The sequence below is a fragment of the Malaclemys terrapin genome, chromosome 4, assembly GCF_027887155.1.
Source record: "Malaclemys terrapin pileata isolate rMalTer1 chromosome 4, rMalTer1.hap1, whole genome shotgun sequence".
NCBI lineage: Eukaryota > Metazoa > Chordata > Testudines > Emydidae > Malaclemys > Malaclemys terrapin.
In genome coordinates this window covers 75,829,888-75,845,064 of record NC_071508.1, presented here as the reverse complement: position 1 = coordinate 75,845,064, position 15,177 = coordinate 75,829,888, and positions in this window count along the sequence as shown.

Here is a 15,177-nt window from a genome sequence, read left to right as displayed (position 1 = left end):
AGGCCAATGCTCAAACCACTGAGCTATCCCTCCCCCTGGGAGGGACACTTTAGAGTTTGTGGAAGTGCCAGACTGAACTGATAGTCCTGGAGAACTAGTCTATTCAGGGATGGCACAAACAGTGACAATTCAAGTCTTCAGGTTTCCACACCTCTGCCCAAATTGGTTCAACTGTGTCCTAAAAGGTTACCCACACAGGTATGTCTACATGGCAACTGTATATGTATCTGTATGTGGGCTTGAGCCATAACCCCGCTATTGTCCACACTGAAACCCCTGGACCACATGTCTCAAGGAGAATAGTGGGCGAGCAAGCTAGCTTGTCTGAGGGCAGTGGGTAAGTAGATGTATGAGCTGAGGCCTGGCCCCGTATCTGTGCCAGTTTTCATTGTGGATGGGAGTAAGGGGTGGGTACCAGGTCTCAAGTTTCACTAGTCCTCAACTCCCCATTCCCACAATGCACTGAACCCTTTTCTTTTTGATCTTTATACAATCTATAAAGACCTCTGTGTCCCCCCCACCCCATTTTAACCAGTAGTAGAATGCTGCACTGAACACATCAGAACAGTTTTCCTCTGCACTCTTTACAGATCAATACAAGTGTCAATGGTCACAGCTCCAAGAGCAGACACTTGGCCCACCGAGCATATCCACACACTGATGGATGTCTGGGCAAAGTACACAATCCTCCACGATTTTGGACAGAGCAGCAGGAACATGCACTTGCACTGGAAAATTTGATGGAAGTGGAGCAGGCAGGCATTCCAAGGACTGCTCAACGCTACTCAGAATGGATTAAGAACTTGAGGGTTCTGTACAGGATGGCCAAAGTCTCACATAGTCATTCTGGGAGGGCTTGTGGTGTGCCCCTTCTATGAGGAACTGGACCAGGTGCTGTTAAGGGCCACCAGTACTGAGCCTGAAATGGCTTCATGATGTCCTCATAAACCCAGCCAGTCTTATTGTCCAACAGGACACTGGGGAGGGGGAAAGCAAGGAGGCAGCAGAAGATCCAGAGGACAAGGAAGACATTATTCTCTACCTTAACCAAAAGTTCAGGTTGCAGAAGCCCCTAATGAATCTGAGGAGAATCCTGTGCCACAGAAGGAACCAAAATCCCAGACTGGTAAGTTACAATGGCTTCCCACTTTCTCCACCAATATTCCTTCTTGTTGTGGGTCTCAAGTCCTGATTTTAAGATCAAGGGGGAAAGTCCCGCTTGGGAAAGGGAACAAAATTGTAGAAAACTTTACAATAGATTGTCTAAGGAAGAGTTACTTACAATCACCCTTGGAAATTGAGGCCTGGTCTACACTACAAAGTTAGGTCCATGCAAGGCAGCTTGCAGCAACTTTGTTGTGCATGTGTCTACACTTAAAGTTGGCTCCCACCAATTGTAAATGCCCAATTATGCCAACATAGTAATACCAACTCTCTAAGTAGCACTGAGCTATAGTCGATGTACTTAGGTCAACGCAATATGAGTGTAGACACTGTGTTACTTAGGTTGACCCTAACTGTCCTCCAGCAGCTGTCCAACAATGCCCCACACTGACCAATTTGGTCAGCATTGTGAACTGCATTGCCCAGGGGTCACAGAGACTGGAAGCACCCCTCTGCCCTTTAAAAACCTGTGAATTTTTGAAATTCCTTTTTCCTGATTGCCAATCTTAATGAGCACACCTAGCCCCTCTCCATTGTTGAGTATAACTGCCCAACTACACAGTCCAGACACACTCCTGCCATGAGTTGATAGGAAATATTGTATCTTCGGGCCTGTGGAGAGAAGAGGCTGTGCAGGCACAGCTCTGAACCAATCATAGAAAGGTCAACATTTATGAGCAAATTGCTCAGGGGATGAAGGAGAAGAGCCGTATGCCATACTTGGAGCATCTTAAGTTTCGCTTTCCATAGTGAATACCCTGACAATGGTACCTCTGTGCATTTTTTCTGGACCAGCAGCAGTGCCACCTGAAAGCCAAGGAGCTGTGGCAGGCATACCAGAAAGCCAACAATTGATCTGGTGCCAAACTTGCCACTTTCACAATGAGCTGCATGCCATACTTGGAGAAGATGCCCTCCCCCCCCCACTAGCATGGTGGATACCTCTGAGGAGCCCCTCACAGGACCCTGCCATGAACAGCAAGGAGGAGGAGGTGGACGATGAAGAAGAGGAGGAGGGGGGGAGGGTTAGGAGGATCCAGCTGTGCAGCTAGCCAGGACCTATTTTTGACTCCAACGCAGTCCATCCAGTCCTGCCAGTTGAGCACAGGTGAGTTCAGTGCAAGGAAAGAAACTTCAGGTAAGTGTGTAGATAGATTTTTTAATTACAGGGATGGCATCCCAAAAGTAGCAGGACACATCTTTTGACTTTTCATTAATTTACTTGTGCTAGAAGAAGTAGTGGTACAACCAAGAAAGGTAGACTTGCTATCTGCTTTTCATTCCCCTCTAACTGGGGGGAGTAGGGGGCATGCAGAGCAGTTGTTTATGTACATAAAGATGTCCCTTGAATCATCCTGAGAGATCTCAATGAAGCTTCTTGAAGGTACTCTGCAATCCTCTGCCAAAGGTTTCTGGGGAGGATTCTGGGGAGAATCCTCTGCCTTGTGTCTTCCTCAGCGGGAGGACACTTTCCCATGCCAATGAGTGATAACTTCAGCAGACACCATTGCAGTACATGAGCTAGCAACATATTAACCATGGGGCTTCAGGATGTCAGCAGCAGCTGTGCATTCTCTGTCTTTGTTACCCCCAGGAGTGATATATCCACTGAAATCACCATCGTCTGTGGAAAATGGTGTCAGTATTCAGTGTATTTGACCTATACTATTAGAAACATCTAACCAAGCAGTTTCCTCCTCATTTCACCAACACCCATTGAGCCACACTCACCATGGCTGGTGCCATGACTGGTACCGTGCACAAGCAATCCCAAGCAGAAATGAGAAGGTAGTGCTTAAAACTTCTGGGGAACAAGGGGAGTAAGTTCATCATCTTAAGTTTTGCTTTCCATAATGAAGACACTGACAATGGCATCTCTGAGAGTTTTATCTGCAGCTGCTGCCATTGCGGCCTTCAGGGTCTCCCCCTCGACACCCATAGAATGCTTGAGACAGGTAAGGAGAAGAAAGAAGAGGACTCAGGATGACATGTTCAATAAGATCCTGCAAGCCAGTGCTGCATCAAACCATGAGCTCAGGGCTTTGAGGATTAACATTGCTGATGGCCTGGACAAGGAAAGAGTGGTGGGGCCCAGGAGTCCCAGCAAAAAAAGGAGAGTGAGACGCACTAGGTCAGAATAGGGCATCTCAGGAAGCAAACACAGATGCTGTAGACTGTGGTGGACCTGCAGATTCAACTATCCCAGGCTCAACTCCATCTGAAGCCATGGGCAGCATGGCTTGATAAGAGACGTGTCCCCAAATGGGGCAAGAAATGCTGGATTCAGCACACCTCCCTTTGGAGGCGCACTGGCCTGTTGCCTTTGGAACCCCACCACCAGAAGCTCCCAAGAAGTAGGGGAGCCTTACCCATGCTCCACTCCAAGGTCATGCTCCTGCTCAACCTCTTCCCCCGTGGCTCTGCTCACACTTTGCCTCTTCTCGCCTCTGCTCTGCCTTTTTCCCCCCAGACACCTCCACCTGCCTATTATGCCTCTCTGGTGGAGGAAAGGAGCAAGTGGTGGGGCCTCAGAAGAGGGGGCAGAGAGGCACGAGTAGCAGGCTGGGGCTTCAAGGGAGGGGGCAGAGAAGCACGAGCAGCAGGCGGGGGGCATCTCAGGGGAGGGGCGGAAAGGCGTAAGTGGCAGGCGGGGGGGCCTACTGAAGGGGGCCTCGAGGTGGAGAGGCGTGAGTGGCAGGAAGGATGTGCTCAGGGGAAGGGCAGAAAGGAGTGGACATGGGGGACCTCAGGGGTGGAAAGGACTGGGCGGCAGGCCTCATGGAAGGGGGCGGAGAGGAGCAGGCAGGGGGGCCTCAGAGGAGGGGGCGGAGAGTCGCGGACAGGAGGGCCTTGGGGTAGAGAGGAGTGAACAGCGGATGGGGGGAGCACAGCCTCTGGGTGAAGCAGGGATGGAGCACAGAGGGGCCTCAGGGGGAGGAAGCCACGCAGGGTTGGGGCCTCAGAATGGGGGGGGGCACAGTCCAGGCACTGGTGGCCCCCCAAACTTCTAGGGAGCTTCCGCAGCTCATGCCCAGCCTCCCCAAAAACAAGAGTCTGTGTCTGCAGCCCATTGAGAACTCAATATCAGGACCTCCCTCTACCTCCCCTCAACATTTCATATAGCATCAGGGGTCACTGTACTATCCCTATCACTCCAACTCGGGGTGAAGACAATCACAGCTTCACGTACATTGACCTGTGAAAACCATGAGTGGTATGTATGGACATGAATGTTCTTTCCCCTTCATAAGTTTTGTTCTCTTAATTTATTAAGTTTTTGATGTATTTGGTGTAAAATTGCACAGGGTTTTTGTCTGTTTGATTTCTGGCACTGATATTCTTACAGAATAAAATTCTGTGGTTGTCATAAACAAAAAAATCCAGAAATAGTAGCTGATTTTCAGATCCTAAAGTTTCCGTACTGTGCAGGGGCCATTGATGGGATTTATATCACAATAGTTTGTCCACCACAAGGGGCAAGTGATAATGTGAGCCAAAAAAGGTTACTATTTCATCATTCTGAAAGGCTTCATGGACCACAAAGGCAGATTCAAGAATAGCAACGTGGGGAATGCCATAAAGGTTCATGACACTAGGGTGCTGAGGAGATCAGGATTTTAACTGATGTGGTAACAAGGGACTTTATTCCTCAGAAATAGTATTGTTCTGTACAGTGTCTCTGCCCACTGTTGTTTCGGGAAACATCACATATCTGCTCCAGCCTTTTCTCATGAAACCATACTCTGATGCCAATGGCCCTGGCAAAAGTGAACTTTTTTTATGACAACCACAGTGAGTAAACCACAGTGTTAATTGCTTCACAGACCTGCACAGCCATGACCCCAACAGTGGATTTTCCAACCCCAGAGTGCTTTGCAATCTACCTATAGCTGTCTGGGGTAGTCAGCTTCCATAGAGTAACAACAGCCTACTTCTGAAATAGTATGGATTCCTTAACTTGCATATGCTGGCACAGGAGGGTTGATGGAAGCTCCTCACTCAGCTCCATCGAGGTCTGATTCCTCATACAGAAGTTCGGCAGCCACTGCTGGTCAACTTAAGGTTTCCAAGATGATGTGATCCCACCACACCATGTTGGCTGTCCTGCACCAAAAGTGGCAGTCAATACTGCATAACATGGTAATGGCAGTATTCAGCATTTCTGTCCATTGTGACATACATGAATTGTCATCATGCTTCAAGGACTGCCCTCTTTGATGAGTCAGAAAATGCTGCCAAAATGCCATCCAGCATCTCACACAAGAGTCTATTCCACTGCATAAACATTATTCCACAATCAGGAGCAGCGCCTCATCATTCAACTGATCCATTACTTTGACCCAGTTTTCCAGGGACACAAATGAGTGCCTATGTGATCTGGAAATGCCATTGGCACCTGTGTGTAGGTGGGGAAAGAATACCAACAACACACAACAAATTAGTTCTTAGAGCATCTCCCTGTGACACACAGAATCCTGGGATACCACCCCTGAAAGGATAGCACTAACTTCACGTAACTGGAATGTCAGCGTGGATAAGGGTATTTGCATGTGCACAGCATTATATCCATGTTGAGCACATGTGTGGGCTCTTGGGCACTGATTTGGGGAGCACACACAGTCATGAACATGATGCAATACTCAGGTATGCATGCCAGTGTAGACTTAGCCTAGGGGTGCAAAGGCTGCACCTAGTATAATTTTTCCACTTCTAGAATCTGGGTTCTGCCCTGCCTCAATTAACCATGCACCCTAAAAATGGCTGCCTGCCTGGAGGCCATCAAAATAAGGCTCCCGCAGTTGTACCAGGATAGCAGTGAGAAATTTGTATTTAAAATGTCCTTGTATCCTCAGTCAGAAAATTTACTTCCGCAAGATTTGTTCTTGAAGGCTGCATATGCAACAAACAATTAAAACTGTCCAGTATAACCAAAAATAAGTCCTCCCCTGTTAAGGGTTCTATCCAGTCCTATATCTAGTGAAGTGTTTGTCAAGAACCCCCTGAGCCCCTGTCTGCACTAGATAATGTTAGCAGAAAATTCCCACCCGTATAGTTGAGCCAATAGAATCATAGAATCGTAGGACTGGAAGTGACTTCGAGAGGTCATCTAATCCAGTCCCCTGCATCTGTCTAGACCATCCCTGACAGATGTTCGTGATAATAACAGTGGCATTTTTTTTGCTACAGTTCCCTGGTGCAGACAAGAACATACAGACTTTCCCTTAAGGACCTGTGCAAAGGTAAAGGAAGCTGAGACTAGTTAACCCCTGGTCTTTGTTATACTCCCCACCCCTACATCCTGTCTCCATCAAAAAGGTTTTTGCTTATTCTCCAATTAGACTTTTAACTGTTGTTTGTGCCAGCCAATCACTGGATATTTTATTTAAAGGAGAAAATGGGCTGTTTTATTTTTTCTTCAGAAAATTGCAGACCAATTTGAATGCTTGTGGATATTTACATTACAAAAGAAGACATATGAAATAACCATCTACAACACAATAGTTTCTCTTTTGTAAAGCACTTAATTTGTGCCTATCCTCTCTACACAGCACTGAATAGTGCATTCTCAGCTCATACAGGAAGGTGGGTCATCTCTCTTATCCATTCTAAGTTGACATACCACTTACAATTAATAGAACTAAAGAAACGGGAGGAGATACATCCTTTTGCTTAATGAAAGACTCCTGCGGCTGTATCAATTTGTTTGCCTGTGTATCTTTCACTCCAAAATGTGCTCTAGCTCTGAACCTCCAGCTGACAGTTAGCTCCTCACCAACAATTGCTTGGGCATTTTTTAAAAATGTTTTTCTATCCACACAGCTCCATTAGCCTACAAGTTAAGTGAAGAGCCTTTTGATTTTACTATTTTTAATTTCTAAAAGCTATTTTTTGGCTCCTTGTCTTTAGCTGGATTGAACGTTCTTCTGATGAAAGGCCTATTTAGCAAGCACAATAAATGTCAAGTAGTATCAAAGAACCGATTTGCAGCAGCTGTATATATTGTTCAGCTATACACTTGGGAGTAGCTGCTTGCCCGGAAGCTTGCAAAATTTGAGAAAGATTTCCTTTCTCACACCACCTAGTGCCAGGTCTGAGTGCAAAACCCAGGTGATAGTACTTCAGCTGTTTATGAAACAGCAGAGTACATTCAGAAATGAAGCTTTATTTGGCAAAGGTTCTCAGCAAAATAAACTGCAGAATCCTTTTAATTTCCTGTGACATAATGGCTGTTAAGCCTCCTTAGCAAAGACACTAAAGTTTACAAAAAAGTCAAAGACATGGTAGTATCCTTGTGCCTTTGTAGGGACAAAAGAGAGATCAAACCATACAAATACTATGTTTCAGGGAAATAAAGTACAGTATACTGATTCTCCTTTAAAATGCCATTTCATCCTGGGAGTCCAATCCATGTAACAGATTAAACATAACATTATTTGTTACTGTGTTAGATAAATTTGAGTTTCTCTTCTTAAAGGGGTCTTTCACATGGAGGCAAATATGAAACACAAAAACACAAAAAAATCACTTTCACATTAACTATCCATATTTCTCAGCCTTTACTGAAAATGGTGTGCTTGAACCTGGAGAACGTTTTCCTTTCTAGCCTAGTTTCATCCTCTCTTCCTTGTGCTGCAGTGACACTATCACTTAATATTTATTAAAAAAAAGAGAAGAAGATAAGATAAGCTAGAACAGCAAATCTAACCTCCTGCCTCACCTTGAATGAACGGAGGCTCCAATCTGAAACCTCATGTTCCAGAACAAATCCAATATTGCAAGGTTACTTTTGTTGCCCCCAGAAATCAGAATAGATGCAACCAAAGACTGTGACATAGACAGGCCAGATGCCAGTTTTTGCCTAGGCTGCAGACATTAGCTAAGAAGTGACAAACTCATAGCTGGAGAGCAGACCCTTTTACCTGTATATTAGTTTTGCTCAGAATAGGTATTAGTCTTACAAGAATTTATTTAGTATTTAGACTCTATAAAATCCTTGTAAGTTACTAAATGCATTAATCTTACTTGCAATGTCTGTATTCCATGCTATAAGACAATATGTAAGCTTTGCTTTAGAACTTTGAAAATGTTTGCTCTGAACTTGTGAACTCAGTAATGGGAATCACCCCATCCGCCAAAATCAGATGGGCCATCAAGGAACATTGCTATACAAGTGATTGGTTAATGACCCTATCACATCTGAGAAATGCTATGTCCACAGCTTCCTGTGGACTTGGAAGCTGAATGAAGGAAATAAAACAGTCACCGGAAAATTCTCCATTTTTGGTTCTTTGAACTCTGATAGGGCCAGAGACTTCAAACTGAAGCCAGAGATCCTCCTGAGTCTGCCTTGAAAGACAGTTTGAACTGACAGATCACTACAACTCTGTCACTATTAAGACTTAGATGTTTTCTTGTGTTAATCTGTAAATATCTCTCTTCTTCCTAGTTCCTAGTTAGTAAGTCTTTGGATAGTTTATTAAAGGAGTTGTGTTTGGCGTAAGTTCTAGGGTATCAGTTGATCTGAGTTAAGGGACTGGTTTCTTGGGACTGGAAGCAAACAATGTGGTGTGAGTTCTGATGTAAGTGACCTTTTTTCACTAAAACCAGTTTGTCTGTGTGGCAAGATAGACTGGAGGGTCTAAGAAGACTGTTTGTGATTCCATGGTAAGACTGTTAAGTCATCCAGGAGTTCACATTTGTTACTGGCTTACTGAAATCTAATTTTAGAACCAGTTTGGGATGTCTCTCCTGTTTTTGAGAGTTTGTCCTGAGGTAGGTACTCACAGTCATGAGGCTCTCTAGACAGTGTGACAGAGACAATGAAAATCTCATGAGATCTGCCAGATTCATGTGATCATTTAGGCCAACTCACAAGTTTTTAACACTATTGAACCCAGACTCTAACCCTGAAACATCCTCAGATCCAAACTCTGAACTCAGGATAAACATATCTATGGCCTGAGTCATAATCCAAGCAATTTTCCTTAAGCCCATTTTAGGTGTATAACTTTGAGGTGGCCTGTGAAAAACTAGCCTTTAGAGTCAGTCCAGGTTTTACTTCGGGGGGAATTCTGCACCACTGCACATGCACAGAATTTATGTCCCCCGCAGATTTCTTTGCTTCCCTGCACGGCATCCAGGGCCTTGTCAGACCCACCCTGAGATTTCTCCCTCGGAGTTCTGCAAACTCCCCCACTGCCCGTGCTTCTTACACCCATCACTCCTCAGTTGCAGGGGGAGGAATCACTGTACAGGGAACTACTCCCACATCCGCTCACCTCCTGTGCATCCAGAGCCCCTCGTACCCAGACCCTCCTGCCAAGCCTCACCCCCCTGAACTCAGAACCCCCCAATGAGCCGCACTCACCCTGTCTCTGGGCTACCCCAATGAGCCACCCGCATCTGGATCCCTACCCTACTAACCCCCAACCAGCTTCACCTGGATCCCCACCCCTCTGAGTTCCATTCCCCCAGCATCTGGACTCCCTCACTGAGCTCCACACACCCAGAACCCCTGCCGAGCTCTTCCCCCCACCACTGAGAACCCCTCCCTCCCCCGTTGAGATCCAACCATCTTCATCTGGACCCCTATGCAGAGTCCCATTACCATTGCACCCAGAACCCCCCAACAAGCTCTGGTGCATCCAGATTCCCCCCATCCCTGGATCCCCCACCAAGATGCCTGCACCCAGATTGCCCCCACAGAACCCTCTCAGATCACACCTGGACCCCACACACTAAGCCCCTCCACAATTGGACCTTGCCTTGCTGAACCTACCTGGTGCACCTGGCATGGAGGGCAGGGCCCTGGGGTGTTTCTGGGGCAGGCCTTGTCCTTGTGCTCTGTCAGGATTGGGTGCACCCTCACCGCTGAGGCCATGTCCCGGGGTGGGGGGGAGCTGCACAGGGATCTCCCACCTCTGTGAGCCAGTGACCTATGCACCCCAATGCCATGCTGGAGCTTCCACATTTATTTGACATTTTAAATTTGCAGGATTTTGCTGAATTTTAAAATATTGTGTGCAGAATTAATTTTTGGTGCAGAATTTTTATTTTGTTGGTGCAGAATGTCCTCAGGAGTAACCAGGTTACTTTATAAATGGCTATTTTTTAATCTTCTGCACAGTCAAGAACCAAGGATAGGTATGTACAATAGGACTGTATCAACTGTAAATCTGTAGTTTTTAGAATAGTGGGGAAGTCAGGAACATAATCCTTATATTTAATTGGATGATTTAATTCTACCAGTCATGCAAGATTCCAGCAGTACTTCTGGAGTGGTTGGAGAAACAAAACAATTCGAACTATCTTCTGTGGGGAGCCCATTTTGTGAATTTTCCCCACCCTGTCTCTCTTCCCATTCAGTTTCCTCAAAATGAACACTTTGGTTCAGATCAAACTCTCTTGCCAGCAGGGGAGGCTCCAGGCTCCAGGCACCAGCGCACCAAGAGTGCCGGTTGCTGTGGGGGCGGCAGTCAGGGACCCTTCGGCAGCATGCCTGAGGGAGGTCTGCTGGCCCCGCGGCTTTGGTGGTAATTCGCCGGCGGGTACGCCAAAGCCGCGGGACCGGTGGACCTCCCTCAGGCATGCCACTGAATCCATGTTACCAGCAGACCTCCCGCAGGCGCGCTGCCGAAAGCTGCCTGACTGCCGTGCTTGGGGCAGCAAAATACATAGAGCCGCCCCTGCTTGCCAGTGGGCTTAAATCAGACTCCAGAGTTGAATCAAGTACAGACTCATCTTCATCCTCCATCTAAATTACCACTTTTGTGGTTTTCTTTCTAGTTTTATCACTTACAGGAGTCTTTAACTGATTAACGTCCATTGATTTATGAGCAGAAATATATCCACATGGTCTTAGCATGTCCCTATGAAGAATTTGGATAGGGCCATCTTCTGATTCTGCCTGTACGTTATAGATGGGGATATCTTCTTTTAGTTGCTCCAGTACCACATGTACTACTGACTCCTATCTGTCTGCAAGTTTCTGCTTTCCTCTAAGACTCAGGTTTCATACTAGAGCCCTATCTCCTGGTTCTATTATTGACATAATTATTTTGGCATCCCATCTTAATTTGTTGGTTAATTGGCTCCTTTCACTTTCTTTAGCAGCTAGATCATATGCCTAACGAAGCCTGAATCGTAAATCTCATACATATTCCTGATGAGTCACTACTTGTTGTCCTCTGGCTTTAATCCCAAAACACAAATTAATAAGTAATATAGGTTACCTCCCAAACATCAACAAAATATGAGGAGTGTCCTGTAGTATCATTTCTGGTACAGTTATATGCATGAACGAATGGCTTAACATACTTCCTCTCCAGTTGGTTTCCTCATGCTCTTTGCGAGTGCCTAACATATTTAGTAGATTAAACCTCTCCACTGGATTCCCTTTGGGGTGATAAGGAGTTGTGCATAATTTTACTTCAGTGATCTTACTTAACTCAATAATCAATTCCAATTCAAAGTTGGCACCCTGATCACTGTGGATCCATCAAGGAAAACCATAGTGAAGGATAAAATTCTCCCAGAGCACACTTGCTACAGTTCTGGCCGTCTGACCCTTAGTTGGATAAGCCTGAGCATACTTAGTGAAATGATTAGTCACCACAAGAATATTCTTAGTGCCGAAAGCATCTGGCTCTAAGGTTAAAAAGTCTAAGCAAACCAGTTCCATAGGAGCATATAATTTAATTTTCACAAGCTTGGCAGCTTTTTCCACTCGAGTTTTTCTTCAAATACAGTGCTCATAGTCTTGACATTTTCTTTCTACTGCTTTGGTCATTCTAGGCCAATAAAATCAGTCTCTAGCTAATTCCAAAGTTCTCTGAGTCCCAAGATGACCCATTTCATCATGGATGCCTTCTAGCACTCTATCCCGATGTGTATAGGAGATTACCAGCTGGTCTATATCCTCTCTTCTCTTCTGCTTTCTGGTACAAGACCCCATTTGAAAGGAAAAGTTTGGACCGCTCCCATAAATATAACGGACTCTCACGTGCCTCCTTTTCCTCCTCCGGCTTTGGTCTATAACCTGCCTCCAGAAAGCAAACCATACGGGCTATATATTTGTCCTTTCACTGTAAGACTTACCAGTCAATAGGAACTGAGTCTGGAGCACTGAGTCTTCCTGGCCAACTATTTGGATTCTGTAACTTTGGTGATATGCTTTCTTCATTACTAGGCAAGGTCTCTACAACACTTGTAGTGACAAGTATTAATCTTTCTTTCTCAGCTTTCAAATCTTTCTCATGAGATTTGCAAGTACTGTGTGAACTTTCATAACTGCTTTGCAGACTTCCTTATCCCACTCATCTGAATGGATTGAATTTAAGAGAACATTTTAACAATTCTTTCTGTCTGCTCCATGTCATCTTCATCTATCCCTGGAATACCATGGGGTCGCCGAGAAAAAGCATCAGCATCAAGATTGGCTTTGCCAGAATTATAAATTGTATCAAAGTTATATAGTGACAAGGCTGCCACCCATCTATGACCAGCCACATCCAACTTTGCAGTCTTCAGGATTTAAGTAAGAGGATTGTTATCAGTCATTACGTTAAATTGGGCTCCATACAGGAAATCATGGAACTTATCATAAATGGTCCACTTCAAGGCTAGAAATTCTAATTTGTGAATTGGATAATTATGTTCACTATTGCTCAATCCTCTATTGGCATAAACAATAACTCGTGGCTTCCCATCCTGTATTTGATACAAAGCTGCACCTAACCGAGTAATACTGACATCAGTATGAAGAATATATGGTAGCCTCCAATTAGCAAACCCAAGGATTGGTGCAGTAATCACCTTTTGTTTCAAGGTTTCAAAGGCCTCTTGGCAAGCTGCATCCCATCTACTCTCAAGTGACTGTTTACTATTCCATCTACTTCCTTTAAGACCACCAGCAAGAAGATAATTCAAAGGTTTTTCAATAATAGAATACCTCTCTACAAATCTACAGTAATAACCAGAAAATCGTAAGAATTTACGAAGTTTTCTGAGAGTAGTTGGAACTGGCCAAGTGATGATAGCATCAGTTTTCTCTTTATCTGGACAGATCCCATCTTGAGAAATGATATGGCCAAAATACTTCACTGAAGTTTGAAATAATTTACACTTTGATGGTGCAAGTTTTAAACCATATTCCTGAAGTCTTCTCAAAACTTTTAGGAGACGTTCCTCAAGTTCTTCAAAAGTGGTTGAAAATATGATTAAGTCATCCAAGAATGCTACAACTTCTGTGAGATTCATACCAGACATAACACATTCCATCATTTGTTGGAAGGTAGCTGGAGCATTAGTCAGAAGGTAGCTGGAGCATTAGTCAGACCTTGAGTCACCATTTTGAATTGCCAATTACCAAACGGTGTAGTGAAGGCTGTCTTCAGACAGTCAGCTGGCTCTACTGGAACTTGATAGTATCAATTCTTTAGCTCCAATACAGAAAACCATTTAGATCCTGCCAATCAGGCAAAGGTTTCTACTATCCTGGGTAATTGATAGGCATCCTTTCTGGTAATGCTGTTCAGTTTTCTATAATCCACCACCATCCTAAGAGCTCCAGTCTTCTTATGCACCAGCACCACAGGTGATGCATATGGACTATATGTTTCCTCAATCACTCCCAGGGCCACCAATTCATGCAGATGCTGACGTAGATCTTCAAAATCTGAGAGTGAAACCCTTCAGTTCTTTCTTTAAAAGGCACATTATTTGTGAGTTCAGTCTGATGTGTCGCTCCTGAAACTCTTTCAAAGTATAGATCATGAACAGAAAAAACCTTGTAAGCTTCCTTACTGGTAGTCTCAGCAATCATTTTCCTCTCAGTGGCACTGAAAGGCGATCCTTCAAAGTCAAGTGACAGTATGACACCATCTCTCTCTTTAGTCGCAGCTGCTGAAACCTGGGTTGGCACTGGTTTTATCCACTCAACTGCTTGCCCCTTCACAATGACAGTGTGAGGTTTCAATATGACATCCTTCCTTGTTAAGTTTTTGACATGTACTCCTATTCTCATACTGGAGCCAGTGATTTTAACAAATTGAAGAAGAACTGCTAGCTTACCAGGTCCAATTGTGAAACCTGGATCTTCCAGCATTACAGCAGTCTCCAACTCATTCACAGCAAATTTCAGAATTCCTGGCACTGTTTTGGATGTTCCAGGTGGAATTGTCACTTATTTTCTTCCTCTCAAGACCCTTCGTCAGTTTCTTGCTGTAACCCCTGACTGAGTAAAAATGATTATAAGTTTCATTTCGTAATGAAATCCTACTTAAGAATTCAGGACCCCATTTCTTCTTAAAGATGTTTCAGAACATTGGTGCCTATGAGTGCTGACACTTGTTGATTCACATGTTGGTCTGGGCAAACCAAGACTAGTACTTCATGTTGTTTGTTAGTCCCGCAGATGAACTTTCGGAATCATATCTTCAAGGTTATATATCCCAGGTATGGATACATTTGCCCTCCTGCCCCTTCTATCTGAAGTATACTGCCAATTGACTGTAACTTTCAATAAGATAAATGCTCATTATAGAAAGTTTCACATATGCAAGTAACTTGAGAACCAGTATCCATTAGGCAGGTAATCTTTACTCCATCTAGGTATACATAGCCATGACAAGCAGGTTCCACTAACTGCCGGATGGCCTCACTGACACTCATTTGGGTAACATCTGTCTCCTGAATCCATTGACTAACAGCCCTGATCTGAGAGTTGTTGGTTTATTTTCTTCCTGCCTCAAACTTGCTCTGATTTCAATGTCTACCAGACAGCTGCTGATGTATTAAATTGGGTTAGGAGAATTCTGACATGTTCTATTTGCCCACAGTTAAAACAAAGGGTTTTTTCTGTTAAATCTTGGTATTGCTTGTTTATTAAATTCTTTGGGTCTTTGAGGAGTAAATCGTGTATCTGAAATGGACGTTTCAGAGCTTGGCTGGGTCAACTGCAGTCCTACCAGCTGCTGCTCAGCCTGCAGATATTTCTCCTTCCAGTCTATTGCA